The 14669-nt window shown below is 47.3% G+C and overlaps 1 long non-coding RNA gene across 2 annotated transcripts in view; it reads left to right on the forward strand.

Moving 5' to 3' along the window:
- Positions 1-702: 702 nt before the first annotated feature.
- LOC117199924 (uncharacterized) overlaps positions 703-14669 on the forward strand; it is a 75780-nt gene continuing 61813 nt past the window's right edge. Inside the window, exons 1-2 of one of the 2 annotated variants that reach the window (XR_004481296.2) lie at positions 703-2817; positions 9818-10029. This is a non-coding gene — a long non-coding RNA (uncharacterized LOC117199924). Of the gene's footprint in view, positions 2818-6877; positions 7421-9817; positions 10030-14669 lie in introns of those variants that run through there. The other variant, XR_007471306.1, reaches the window with a different exon arrangement.

The raw sequence follows: 14669 nt of genomic DNA on the forward strand, positions 1-14669 counted from the left end.
CCCCTACCCTCAACCTCTATCTCTGCTTCTTTGTGTTTTCCTCCTGGTTTGCTTTTCTTTAGCTTCTCTGAGACTCAGTTTCCACATCTATATGGGGATAGTAAGAATTGGCTCAGAAGGTAATGGGAAGGAAATCACCATACCCAGCACCCAGCACCCAGTAGGTGCACGATGCATGTCAATTTCACCTTGCCCTCCCTTTTTCTTCTCAGCCTTCTCTTGGTTACTGTCTGTCCCCTCGAGTTGCTATCAGCAACCCAACAGGCCTTTGAGCTGGGATGGGCAGCTTTGAAATCATTTCCAGGTTTCTAGAGGATGCACTTTCTGTGTTGATATTTGTGGACTCTGCAGTTGATTTTTTTAATAGCGACATCATCATATTGACCTATTTCCTGAGGATGTTTCCTTGGGCTCCACAGATGGTGAGGAAGGGGAATTGCTGCTGATAGACTGGGGGACTGGTCTGTGAGCTTGCTCCCCTTAGCCGTGCGGATCCCACTTCCACAAGGCCGGTGACTCACCCTGTATTAATTGCACTGCAATTATCCTGGGGAGCCTGAGTTTCCTCTTGATGTCTCCTGTCTGGTTGCCTTTTGACCTGCACAGCTGTCTAATAGAGATGGTTTTTGCGATTTCTTAGTTAATGTGGTTCATTATTTCCAGGGCTGCCTTCTGCCTTCAGTGGCGGGAGGTTTTTCCGACTCTGACCTGGAGACTTTCATGAGTTGTGTCTTCAGTCAGGGCTTGGTGCTGCCTGCGTTGTCTGTGGGAGAAATTGCATTTGCAAATCAGAGGAAGGTCACAGAGCGTGTCGCTGTGTTGCTTCTCCAGACAGTGTTTTCATCTTCCGTGCACCTCTCCCCAATCACCTCCACGTGCCTCGGTTGAGGAGGAAAAAGTCCCTCTGTCCCAGACGTCAGCGTCAACAAGAGCCGTGTAGACGGAGTAGGAAGCAGGAATCTGTTTACTCCTGAGCTGTGTTAATTATCTGCAGAGGGCGGTGGGACCAGGCTGTGTCTGTTCTCTCGACGTCTTGCCTTACGCTGGGTCATGCCATAGAGACCAAGACGTCTGGAGCCCTAGAAACTTCTGATGTCAAATGTCTTTAGGAAATTACAAAAATCAAACTAACTCACCTAAAACTTTCCATTCCCCTCAAAACCCAGCACAGCCTTGGGTGGCTTCAGGAAGTTTCTGCAGATCACGCTCATCCTTTACATGCTGAGGCCGAACATAGCCCTGAGCTTGTCATTTCTTGTTCTCTAACTGCTTCCCTGAATCAAGCAGCCAGTTTTTATTGAAAATCGAACATCTTTAACTCTCTGCCAGAAACGGGAGGTCATTCAGAAGGAGGAGAGAAGCCTTGAGGTTCATTGTCACCATCCAGAATGATAGCTGGCCTGGATGTAATGGGAAAAGGAGGCTTCTTGGGGAAGAAGGCAAAGGTGGCAGTGGTGACCAGTGGACACCAGCGGGGAGGACCCCAGATGCTGTGGACTGAGACGGACACCTGGTGATGCCTGGGGAGGTCACACATTTTCACATGACAGCCAAGGCAGTGAGAGGAGACAAAGGGAAAAGAGTGAATGAAGTGGGCAGAGAGTGGCAGCAATCAGAAGCAGTTACAGGGGCTGTTGGGGGATTCGATGTAATGATGAGGGAACAAGAAACAGACTATCACACAGTGGAGGCCGAAGTCAGGGAAGCAAGGAGAGATGCAGGATTGCCCTGTGGTGGGAACGCGGAAAGCCTTGCGCACCTCAGCGGTCCCTGAAGATGCCAACTTCCACCACCTAGACTCTGCTCTGTGTCACGACTCGAGGGCGGTTGTAGGACAGAGGTCAGAACCGGCAGCCTCTAGGAGTACCCTTGCGCCGTCCTCAAAGAGTTAAACTCTCAGCCACCCGGGAGACTCCTGAGATCTAGAACAATCTATTTCCCAACAGAGATGACTAGCCAAGCTTTACTTCTGCAGACAGGATTCCTATCTTCAAGGGGCTGACATAAAGTTGAACAGATACACACTAATAAAAACTATATAATGGCTGATTAGGGATCATTATCGAGTACCTCCTGCATGTTCATCTTTGCGTTGGATGCTCTATTGACATTGTTAATGATTTATATACAACTTCATGAGGTAGGTACTGAATCAGCTGTGGGGATTCAGGGAAGGAAGTGATTATGATGGTGGTGTGAGGATTTCCTTAATGGGATGGGACCTGAGTGGGATTTGAAGGATGAAGAGGACTCAGAGAAGGCTGGGCACACTTGGGGGTTGGTTTGTGGTAACTCTTCAATCTTTCTTCCATACATTGGTTCTCCTCAAAAGTAGGGAGTGTATCCCACTCTCCCTGAGTGTTTGAACCACTACCTAGCTGGGTAATTTCTATCAGTCCCTCCTACAGACATCAGAGAATTGCATTTCTCTAACTTGGTGAAGAAGAAAGAAATGATGGGTGCTGCAGAAGTGTTCCTGGTGGCAAGGCTACAGGAGGCCCGAAGAGACCGTCCTCGCAGCTGAGCCTCTGATGCTTCAGAGTTTTGGGTTGAGGTCCAAGTTGATGACAACTCTTGGGAAAGCCGCTGACTAGAGATCGCTGTGAAATTCCAGACCAGACAGATGCTTTCTAGCTCAGGAACCAGGAGGCACAGTTTGAGTATTGGCTATACATCTATTACTTAGGTTTTCAAGAATGAGGATGTTCTTTGTTTCTAGGGACAAACACTCATGAGGAAACCCTGAATGCCATCTTTGTATTCCAGGCTCAATACTGCCAAGTGTCTCCTGAACTTGCTAACAGGAAGAGACCAGAGGTGAGTTGGAGCTGGCCTCCTTTTCTTTTCTGAAGAAATGAATAGATAAAAGCTATTTGAGCTACTTCGTTTCAACCTAGTTCCCTGCAGAACTACAAAAAAGGAAGATGTGCTGAGATGTCCAGGATGGCTGCTGTAGACACGTAGACTATCCAGTTACTGACCCTTTTAGTCCCAGAGACTGAGTGTGGCCAAGTAGAGAGCACTTCTGGAGGCCGAGCTTTGTGCCTGGGCTGAGAGAAGATGCAGGCGTGATGCAGAGTTGACATCAGTACAAAGCAGAACGGGCCATGTGCCATGGCAAGGGCTCCGATGGAGAAAAAGTTACAGCCAACTGGTAGAGGTCAGTGGTCAGGGGGTGAGGCATGCCATTCAGAAAGGCTCTGAGGACAGGATAATGTTTGAGATGACACTTGAGCAGTGGTAGGTTTCCTTTTGTTCACTGTTTCATAGCTAATGATTATTTATGGTACTTTTAAATGACACAAACAATACGCGTTCATTGTAGAAAATACTAAAAAACATAAAGAAGAAAAATTAACATACTCATAATCCCAGCATCCAGAAGAAAGCAGAAGCACCATCTTGGTGTGTTTCTGCTAGACTTTTGTCTGTGTGTGTATATATGTTAATGTGTATATGTCTGTATGTTCACACACACACACACATATGTATACACATGCCAAGTTCACAAAATCGGGCTTATGTGGAACGAATACCTTAGACGTCTACTCACCTAACAATAATGAATGTTCACATATCATTAAATATTCTTCCAAGCTAAGGTTTATAAAGTCATCGCATGCCTATTCAACAATTTATTTAACCATTTCAGTCCAATTAGGCATTCTGTTTGTTTCCATTTTCTGAACAATCACAGGTAATGTTTTGCCGCATCTTCTTACCCGTCAATCCAATAGACAGATCTGATAGGCAGAGATCGGGGTCAGGGTGGGCTGAGGGTGGACAGTGAGTGTTCCAGGAGGAGAATCAGCACGAGCAAGTGTGTGTGAGAAGCATGACGTGTGTTTGGCTGGAGTATGGGTGAATTTAGGGGCACAGTGGGCATTAAGGATGAAATGGTACGCTGGGACAGACAGGTAATGACAGGCGGACATTAACAGAGGGGTGACGGGGAACCACTGATGGCTTCTGAACAGGATGAGGACAGAATCAGAGAAGTGTTTATGGTGGTGAATCTGAAAGTGGCATGAGGGTGGAGTAGAGGAGGGAAGAGGGGAAGAAACTGGGGTTTGGGAGATGGGTAAGGAATGAGGACACGGGCAGCTAGAAGGAAAAGGAGAGGGTCATTGGAGGCCACCACTCTGAGACTCAGAAACTGGTTGGGAATATGGCCGGTGAAGACCGAGGCATCGTTTGGCCTCTGACCGTGAGGTTTACTAACTGGGAAAATTCCGAAGGCATAAAGAAATGGAGGGCTGGCAGGTGGACTGACCTGTCCAAAGTTGGGACCCAGTTAGAGGTAAAGCCAGGCGAGAAAACAGATGCTCTGTTTTCCCCGGTTGGAACAGCCTTATCGCGGCGGGTGTTGGACATCCGGTTTTAGCTGTGAGACATGGCGGCTCCTGGAGCCCTGAAAGCAGGTCAGCCGGAGGTGAACGTCTGTCAGCTGTGGTCTTGGCCCTCATCTACTTGTTGGAACATGAGTTGGACACTGTGCATAGATTAGGTAACAGGGGCAAAAAAAAGAAAAAGAAAAATCAAACTTCTTACTTAATTCTTCAAACTGAGTTCTTCACTGAGGCAGGATTGAGTGAGCAGAGTGGAAAAGAGCAAAAGACACAAAAAGGCCTGTTTGTCATTTCAAGGGTTGGACCAAAGCGTGCTCTCCTGGCGTGGAAAGGTCTCCAGTCAGAGCGGCCCCAGGTTCTTGGCAGCATCTCCCCTCAAGGCATGCTGGGTAGCCGGAGCACATGGGGCCATCCTGGAAGGTGGTAAATAATTCGTTCCGCCGGGTGGACATCTCGTCATGCATGTATGCATAGCTCCTTTTTATCTCACGTGTTTAAATTGTGGTTTCCCTCCCGTGATTAGTTTTGCCATATCAAATAGCTTTCAACAGCTTCAAAAATCAAGGCCAGTGTATAATAACAAAAATAAAAATGAGAAAAAGAAAAAAAAAAGCCCTCACCTGGTCTCTCCAGCATTTCACTGCTGCTTTGGAAATTGAGAGCCGTGCGTGGGATATTGGCGGCTAACAACCATGGAAATACAAAATGATTTTTGATCTCAAGGCCTGATGTTATTCATATTTTTTCATAGCCTCAAACAATGTCTTCAGATAATTCAGGTAAAGGCGAGCCAGAAACAAAACAACATCATAAAGGCATTATTACATACAGACACTTGCAGCTACGCTACATGCCTCGCAGCGCCTTTGAACCCTGTGATGAGAGCACTCTCTCACACCCCAGGGAATACTCTTGGAGCTGTTTTTACTTCAGCAGAGGGTAGCGAAACAAAATTCTCTGGCTTTAGAGACGCGTTCGGCGCTGGCTCCACAGAGCTTGATCTCTTCTTCTGTGTTTATCATCGGGACTCCATTTGGGAGGCCCTGGGAGGGGCTGTGACATTCCCAGGTGCGCCCCGCACCTGCAGCGCAGGGGCCTTAACCTTGGGGCCTGGAGGTTTGGGCCAGCGGTGGGGATTACAGAGCGGAGAAGGAAAATGCTTTCATCAAGAATTTGGCTGTGGAGGCTCTTCCAACCCTTGTTCCTCCCAAAATAACACTGGCCAGCCTCATCAAATTAGACCAGGGCTGGAGACTGGGATGTGCTTAAAAAGGACAGAGGAGGGCTTCCCTGGTGGCGCAGTGGTTGAGAGTCCGCCTGCTGACGCAGGGGACGCGGGTTCGTGCTTCGGTCCGGGAAGATCCCACATGCCGCGGAGCGGCTGGGCCCGTGAGCCATGGCCGCTGAGCCTGCGCGTCCAGAGCCTGTGCTCCGCAACGGGAGAGGCCACAACAGTGAGAGGCCCGTGTACTGCAAAAAAAAAAAAAAAAAAATGGACAGAGGAAGCAAGACAGGGCAAAGGAACTGTTCTCTTGGGAAATCTCTCATTCCTATTCAAACCGTGTCTTCTCTGGTTTGAAAGTGCCAATAGTGTCTCAGCCAAGGAATGCACTTTCCATTCCCTTTGGCCTCCTGGGTTTCCCTGTTGGAGTTCTTTACCCAGGATAGGCTCTTTGGTGTCCTAGCTTTAAGCCCAAGTTTTATGTTCTTAAGTTAGACTTCCCAGCTGCCAGGACCCGAGGGGTCTACTCCTCTCCTCCCCTTCCATTCCACAGCATCAACAGCCCAGGCACTCACCTGGTACCTACTGTATACTTCCTACAGTTGTTAGATTTGGCTGGCAGGGGTGCTATACATCCCGATCTTCGAGTAGACGGCCAGTTGCAGACGCTCATTTCGCTACCTCTTTTCTTCTCATTTTCCAGCAGTATCTAACAGTGCCTTGCAGGGGGTGGACAGCTAGTTAATGTTTGCAGAGCATCTGAATCTTCTTCCTCCATCCCACAAAGAAAGCAAGGACTGAACTCAGTGGCATGAGTTCATGTAGTCAGTCACAGGTATGAGATTTTAGGAGTTTCGACACCCTCTAGTGTTACAGGCGTTTCTAGAAGGTTGAAGACTTACCAGGACAGGATTTCTCTAGCTGACATGTTTTTCAAGGTCCAGCTCTATGCCATCTCAGCTGAGAAGACTTCCATCTTGTCCTGAACCCAAAGCAATGACTCTGCTCTGAGCTCCTCATGTCTGTGCCATTTGAAAGGCACTTAACCCACCATCTCGGAGTCTAGATTTGCTCACCAGTCTCACTTTTGTTAATCAGCCTCAGGGAGATGAGGGCCAATTCTCACATGGTCTTCACACATTCATCCCACCACTATTCTTTGTGGAGCAGACACGGCATTGTCATGTTATATGCTGGCAATAACAGCATGTCTAATGAATTGACCTGATCGCTTTAGTCTCCGAGAAGCCCACTGGGATTGCATGAGAAGGGAAAACTCTATTTATCTAGAAATTTCTACAAACTCCTGGAAAAGCCAGAGAGACAAACAGTCTTGGTTTCCATTTCTGCCCTAGCCTTTCCTCCCCGAGTTGCCTACCGTGTCCTTCCTGTACCATTGATCCGGCATCCAGCATCTCGCTGCCTTTGCTCCTGGACAACATATTCCCTAGCCCCGGACTCAGTGTGCATTGAATTAGAACAATCCCTTGCTGGAATCTAATTTCTGTTCTACAGAGGTTAATTTATCCTTTTTCAGGCTATGCACTCATTTAAACCAAAATTACCCAGCTACTCACCTTCTTTTTTTTTTTTTTTGCGATACGCAGGCCTCTCACTGCTGTGGCCTCTCCCGTTGCGGAGCACAGGCTCGGGACGCGCAGGCTCAGCGGCCATGGCTCACGGGCCCAGCCGCTCCGCGGCATGTGGGATCTTCCCAGACCGGGGCATGAACCCGCGTCCCCTGCATCGGCAGGCGGACTCTCAACCACTGCGCCACCAGGGAAGCCCTACTCGCCTTCTTGATAGCAATTACATCCCACGAAAGCAAACTACTGAGCTTCATGTATTGGTAATGGCCTTTCTTTCAATAGTTTTCCTTAGGGATAAAGTTGAATGGGGAAATTAGTCACATTAAGCTGGAAAAATAGTGAACAAAATACATATTTTATATTTTTTAAAAATACCCTCCTGCTACCAATTACGGACTTTATTAGGAACAGGTATTTTCACATTATGGGGCTTGTCTTTATATTAAACAGAGCAAACCCAAATGAATAGTTACTTAAGAGGATCTTTTTAATAAATACTCAAGTCCATTTTAATATCTAATAATAGTGGCTGCCTCAAGTATTCAAATTTTAGCATAACCAGCAGGAAAACTGTTTGATGTTTTAATTATGTCCCTGAAAATGCTGAATGGGTTATAAAAAGCAATTTGAAGAAAATAAAAAAAGGGATTTTTTTTTAAAATTATTAGTGGTTGGGGAGAAAAGACATTTTCCACATCCCATTAAAAACCTTTCTACATTGTAAAAATACTGTCTACTGATAAACGAGGCCAAATAAGCAAAGAATTTGCATCTGTTGTAAGTGTTCTCATTTGGGGGGAAAAATTTGGAAAATAAAAAGAGAAGACCTCAGAGGAACTGTATTCTAAGAAGGGGGGTGATGGAAATTGAGCATGCCTTGAAAGAAAGAAAATCTTTTAACTACATTTAAAATTAGCCAGAACCTTGTACTTATCCCAGGCAGATTCCTGGGAGGATTGGAACGTTTCTGATGAACGGGCTGCCCGGGCCACGGCTGATGTAATCACTTCAAGCCCCACCTGGAGGTCTGGACCGGAGAGGAGACTGTGGGGACGTTCCCGGGCTAGATCCTGCTGGCCCCGGGTCATTCTTCTGGGCAGGAATCAGGAAAGCTGTCCCCAAGGGGAGGGAAGCAATGAGAAGGGGAGATGTTTCCAAGGAAAGGAACCAGATGTACGAGCTGTGGTGATGGTTGTAGGGCCCTGCAGTGGTGGACGCATGAAAGCAGGGAAGGGAAGCCTGGACTGGGGCTTAATACTTCCTTCTCTCACGAGGTGGAGGCCTGGCCTGGGTGCGCCTGGCTCTCAGACGACATTAGAGCTTCCTTCCCAATGGCCAGATAGGAGGTACCACGAAGAACTCAGGAAACTAATTTTCCACGTGGAAACATAAGTCCTTTCCCTGCCTTGGCTGCCCCATGAAGGTCTAGGCAGGTCTCTCAAATGGAGCTGCATTCCCCAGGGATTATAATAACAATAATTTAATAATTATTAAATAATTAATAATAAAATTAAATAAATAAAATTAAATAATAATTTAATAATCACTTTGTCCAAGCTGCATCCCACACCAAACAACCGGCATCTTAGGGGTGGAATCCAGGTGTCAGTTTTTTAAAAAACTCCCCAGATGATATGCAGCCAACATGGCACTAACTTGAGAACCACGTGGGCAGCTTATAAAATGCAGATTCTGCTCCAGCAGGTCTGGGGTGGGGCTTGAAACCCTGCTTTTCTGAACAAGCTCTCAGCTGATGCCTGCACTGCTGGGTCGACCACACTTGAGTAGGAGTTGCCCTGCAGTTTTCTGCCATTTGTACTCGCTATTTGTGCCTTTTAGGCTAAACATCATGTATTCTAAATGATTAAGTGGTTCTCTTCAGAACAGGGCCTTTGAGTCCAGTGGTCTGTATCTTTAGTGCAGATAGATCCTGGGCCTGGGAGACATTTTATTCCATTTACCTGGAATGTAATTCGACCAAGCAGGCTTCTCACTGGGTACCAAGAAATGCCTCTGTACTTATCCTTAAGGACCTTAGTTTTGTCCATGGTGTCTTTTGTCCATGGTGTCTTTTTGGAAGTGTTTTTGTTTGTTTGTTTGTCACCTTGTTTTTGGTTGTGCTGTTGTTCAGAAAAGCAGGCTGGATTTGTTTCACTTATTTATCAACAAATATTGACAAAGTCCCTACTCTGTGCAGGCACTGTGTTGGGAGTGAGGGCATGACCGGCTGAATCAGAGTCTGTCCTGGGTGTCCCAGTCTGGCAGCGTGTGTCCTTTTATATGACGTGGACGTGTTGCTGATGAGTTCAGCTGCACGTGTGGCCTGCGGGGTCATTTTCACCTTTACACAGAGATCTGAAATGCTTACCCTCTCAACACCACTTAACATTTATCTATTGAACCATGCGTACCCCCGAGATGATGGGAAAGAACCACCAATGTCACCTTCCTATCATATGCCTGACACTGTAAGAGATTTCTAGAATGCCATCTCTTGTTAGTATTACTGCAAGGTGGGTATTATTATGCCCATTTCACAGATGAAGTATAGAAGAGCGAAGTAACTTAAAGTCATGTAGCCAGTAGGTATCAATATTTAAACACCATTATGTCATTATAATATTCTTTTTTCATTAAACTAAGCTCTCTTCCTGCAGAGAACAGTTGAAGATTGAAAGATGGTAAATGCTAGAAAGCACCCGAGAAAGAACTATTGCACCAGTATTGCCAACCTTCCTTTTTGCTGATGAGGTCATTGAAGGACATGCTCAAAAATATTTCTAAAATGAACAAACAGATGCATGAGTGAATTAAAGAAAACCAACAGTTAAACTCGAGAAGACATCATTCTTCCTGGACCCTCAGTCTGGTGAGCCTTCTAGATCATGAAAATCCTAAGAACAAATGATTTATTTCATTTTAATAGTGATTATTATTATTATGCTAATTGTCACAAATAATGTGCCCAGCACTATACTTTCTTTGTTCCCAGCACTGTACCAATCACTTTATATACAGCACTCAATTTAATCTTTACTATAATCTTTACAGATTTATTTATTTATTTATTTATTTTTTGCGGTACGCGGGCCTCTCACTGTTGTGTCCTCTCCTGTTGCGGAGCACAGGCTCCGGACGCGCAGGCTCAGCGGCCATGGCTCACGGGCCCAGCCGCTCCGCGGCATGTGGGATCTTCCCAGACCGGGGCACAAACCCACGTCCCCTGCATCGGCAGGCGGACTCTCAACCACTGCGCCACCAGGGAAGCCCATCTTTACAGATTTAAAAAAAAAGTAAGGTTCAGAGGGGTTAACTAGACCAGTGGCCCAGCTGTTAAGTGGCAGAGAGGAGAATCAAGCCCAGGACTTGCATTCTGAATCCAAAGCTCTTCCTGCTGTACCGCCACTCAAAATGCAGCTTCCTTAGTGGCCCCCAGGGGTTTTCCCCTCGAAGGCACTTGAACACTGTAGAGGATGCTACTGAGGTCCCCTGCACACATCCCTTGACCCCGGTGAGACCACCTGCAGACAGTTCCCAAACAGTCTAGTGGCTTTGTGGGTCTCTTGGCCTGAGGTCTTTTCTGGCCTCCTGACTGCTTGACCAGATCACAGGGCGAGCAGGAGGTGCCAGAGGATGAATGTCCCAGAGGGACCCTCAACCAATGAGGGATGCAAATTGGTGAATAAAAACCCCAGCTCACTTGCCTGTCTGATGGAATATTCAGAAGCACGCTGCACTGTCTGCCGGGCTCTGCCGGGACGTGGAGCACCCGTCTCCCACAGAAATCCCCTCCTCACTGGCACACCCTTTACTGGGCTTATGTCCTCCCCGCTCAGAGAACTTTCCTGACTCATCTCTCAAATAAGCTGCTTATACCCAAATATTTTCCTCAGGGTCTACTTTTGGAAAAACTCAAATTAAGAAAGGAACCACTTTTTCAATGTCCAGAAGTTAGGGAGCCCAACCATGGTGACAGTGACCCAAGAATCAAAAAATGGTTGCAATTGAATATCTTCTTTAATGGAAGAAAGATTTCCCTTTGCTCCTCCAGAGGAAAGACTGGCTGGTTAAGAGCAAACACCCAGGAAGTCTCACCCCTTTGGAAGGGTGAATGGATTTTCCAGAGCCACGTACGTGGCTTCTGCTGATATAGAGATTCCCTAGAGAGTTTTGGCAAGTGTACCCACCTGCCTCTGCTCCTGGTGGCAACCACGTGCTGCAGATTTCCGTGTCAAGGCAGTCACTGCTGCAGTGCTTGTGAAACCATGAAGTGGGGAGTGAAGGTGCTCATAAAGACCCAAGCATGAACCTGACTCTGCCGCCCTGCAGAGTGCCAGAGAAAACACTTTATGCCAACTGGGGGCGGGGTGGGCACAGCAGGACAAAGCAGAAAGAATAATTAACAGGGAGCTGATAGATCAAGGTTAGAATGCTAGTTCTACCATTCTTCTTCTTTTTTTAAAAAATTATTTATTTATTTATTTATTTGGTTGCACTGGGTCTTAGTTGCGGCAGGCGGGATCCTTAGTTGTGGATCACCGGCTCATTAGTTACAGCATGTGGGCTCTTTAGTTGCGGCTCTCCAGCTCCTTAGTTGTGGCATGTGAACGGTTAGTTGCAGCACGTGAATGCTTAGTTGCGGCACGCATGTGGGATCTAGTTCCCTGACCAGGGATCGAACCCGGGCCCCCTGTATTGGAAGCGCAGAGTCTTAGCCACTGTGCCAACAGGGAAGTCCCTTTTTTCTTTTTTAAATTAATTTATTTTTATTTATCTTTGGCTGCGTTGGGTCTATTGCTGTGCGTGGGCTTTGTCTAGTTGTGGTGAGCGGGGGCTGCTCTTCATTGCGGTGCTTGGGCTTCTCATTGCAGTGGCTTCTCTTGTTGCAGAGCACAGGCTCTAGGCACGTGGGCTTCAGTGGTTGTGGCTCACGGGCTCTAGAGCGCAGGCTCAGTAGTTGTGGCGCACGGGCTTAGTTGCTCCACGGCATGTGGGATCTTCCCAGACCAGGGCTCGAACCCGTGTCCCCTGCATTGGCAGGCAGATTCTTAACCACTGCGCCACCAGGGAAGCCCTACCATTATTCTTTTAGTCACTCCATAATTATTAAGTGCCTACCATCTGCAGGCTGGAGTGATATTCAAAATATTTAGCCATTATTATCCGAGGGCTGTGCCAGACATTACTCCTTTAGTCGCTGGGTTATAGGGTGGTCTGAAAGGTCCAGGGGAGGGGATATGGCTAGAATACCATGGAGCACGTGGGAGGTTTGGGGCAGTAGTTAATTACCACTGGATACAGAAACATTTGAATATTTTCACGACTGTTCTGGTCATACAGGTGCAAGTCACTGAATATATGCCTAGTGTCTGGCACTACGCTAAGTGCTGGGTAAGAGCAGTGAGACTAAGCAGACTTCATCCTTATTGTCTGAGGAAATAGACTATGTTCCTCACACTGAGAAGCATATGATTATAAACTGGGATAAACATCCTAAAGGAAAGAAGATTTGCCATGAAAGCATGACGCATAGGATGGTTGGGGGTCAGAGAAGCCTTCCCTGAGGAAAGGCACAAGCCAAAACCTGAAAGAGAATTAAATGAGGAGTGGAACAAGAACTTTCCAGAGAGGGAACAGCATTCACCAAAAAGCCCTGGGGCAGAGGGAACACGGTGGATAATATTTGGAGGATGGAAAGAAGGTCAGTCTCTGTGGCTTGAACAGGAGAGTTAGTGTGGGGTGTGGTTCACGGACACGCCCGGGGGCCAGGCCAGGTGGGCTTTGTAGAAATCAAGATTTGGGGTTTATCTCTAGGGTCACTGAAGGGTTTAAACAGGGTGGTCAACGTGATCGAATTCGGTTTTGAAATGATCGCTCTAGCTGTGGTCTTGAGAATGCCTGGGGCCAGGGGTCACGGGTGGATGCTTGAGAACACTTAGGGATTGAGCAAATGATAATGACAGCCTGCTCTGGGCTAGTGGCAGAGGGAATGGAGAGGACACTGGAGGTGACAGACTGGGGACAGATTGGATCAGGTTGGGGGGATGGGTGGCAATGGTGCATCTTGAGGGTGTTTCCTCAGTGTCTGGTTCCTTTATCTGGAGGGAGGGTGAGTGGTGCCCTTCAGTGGGATTGGAACACTAGCGCAGGATGAGCTCTGTGACCTTGGGGAATCTCATCTGCTCTCAGGGCTCAGTTTCCTCATTTGTGTAAAGAGGGATGGGCTATACAGTCTCCAAATGCCATTATCCAATGCTCCATTGCTGACATCCACAGACAAGGGCAAACTAACCTGCAGTGAAGGCTATGGTTGTCTTCAAAAGGGACTCCTGAGATGCGGTTTCTAGGTCATGGTTACCTAAAATATTAGAATATAAAAACCTTAGGTCTCCCTGTCCTGTCTCATCCCCAGAGCCAGACATATTAGAGATGGGATTCTTGAGTGACGCTCTTTCATTTTTTTCCCTGCAGTGGACTCCACCTTCCGCAAGGGAAAGGAGTGGAATTACACAGCTTGACATGAATTGATAATGTAACCTCATAGAGTTGCTTACCCTCTCTGGTTCTCAGAGTTCTTTTTTGTAAAAAGAGAGTGTTGGATCTGGTGGGCCCAGAGGTCTTTTCTGTGCTCGTGTTCTATATTTCTCTCACCTTGTTATCCCATAACAGTGCTCACTCGAAACTTCTAGTGCTTATAAACTTCTGGGAAGGGCTGGACCATTTTGCCAGGCAGGCTGGGAATCTCCCAGGATGCTTTGCTACCTGAGAGGGGAGGCCTGCACCAGGTCTGGGTCAGAGTCGTTGTTTGTGGGAGGCTGGCCGGGAAGCTACGTGCCCCAGATTTGTGAGGGAACAGCTGCTACAAGTTCTTTGAGGATTTCAGAATGTGAAGGGGAAGGCAGAGTCAGGTCTGGACTCCCAGGACCCCAGGCGTCCTTTGTCCGCATCGAGGGGAGGAAGGTTTTTACCAAAGCCTTAGTTCCTTACTAGTGCCTCAGAAGAAGGCTCTGGGATGCGCTGTTGCAGTGCCTTGAGGCGGGGGCGGGTGGAGGGGCTCTCCCCCCTCCCTCTTTATGTTATTTAGTGTACAAATCCATTAGCATTACTTTTTCTTGAGCATCCAAGATGCTACAGGCTATCACTCGAGTCATTCACATGGCATTTCAGCCTTTCTCTGGAAGACAATTGTGTCTTCAGTCAAAGACCTCTTGACAAGAGAAAATGGGAACCCTGGATGGAATAATGCAGCCAAGTGCTTGCTGTACATCTGCAGAACACGACTCTGGGTGCCATTACGTCCCAAATTGTCATGCTGAAAGATTTCCCTTGGTTCCATCTCTTTATGCCCCAGCATTTAACCTTGGGCCTCAGCAGCATCAGTCCCCTCTACTCATCTTACCGCAGCGGTTCTTTCCCGAGCAGCCTTCATTTTGTGTAATTATGTTGGGGCAGTCGGCATCACGCACACGTTTCCTTAGCGGCCAGGCAGGATGAGACAGCTGCCTCTGA

Source organism: Orcinus orca, chromosome 14 (assembly GCF_937001465.1).
Source record: "Orcinus orca chromosome 14, mOrcOrc1.1, whole genome shotgun sequence".
Lineage (NCBI taxonomy): Eukaryota > Metazoa > Chordata > Mammalia > Artiodactyla > Delphinidae > Orcinus > Orcinus orca.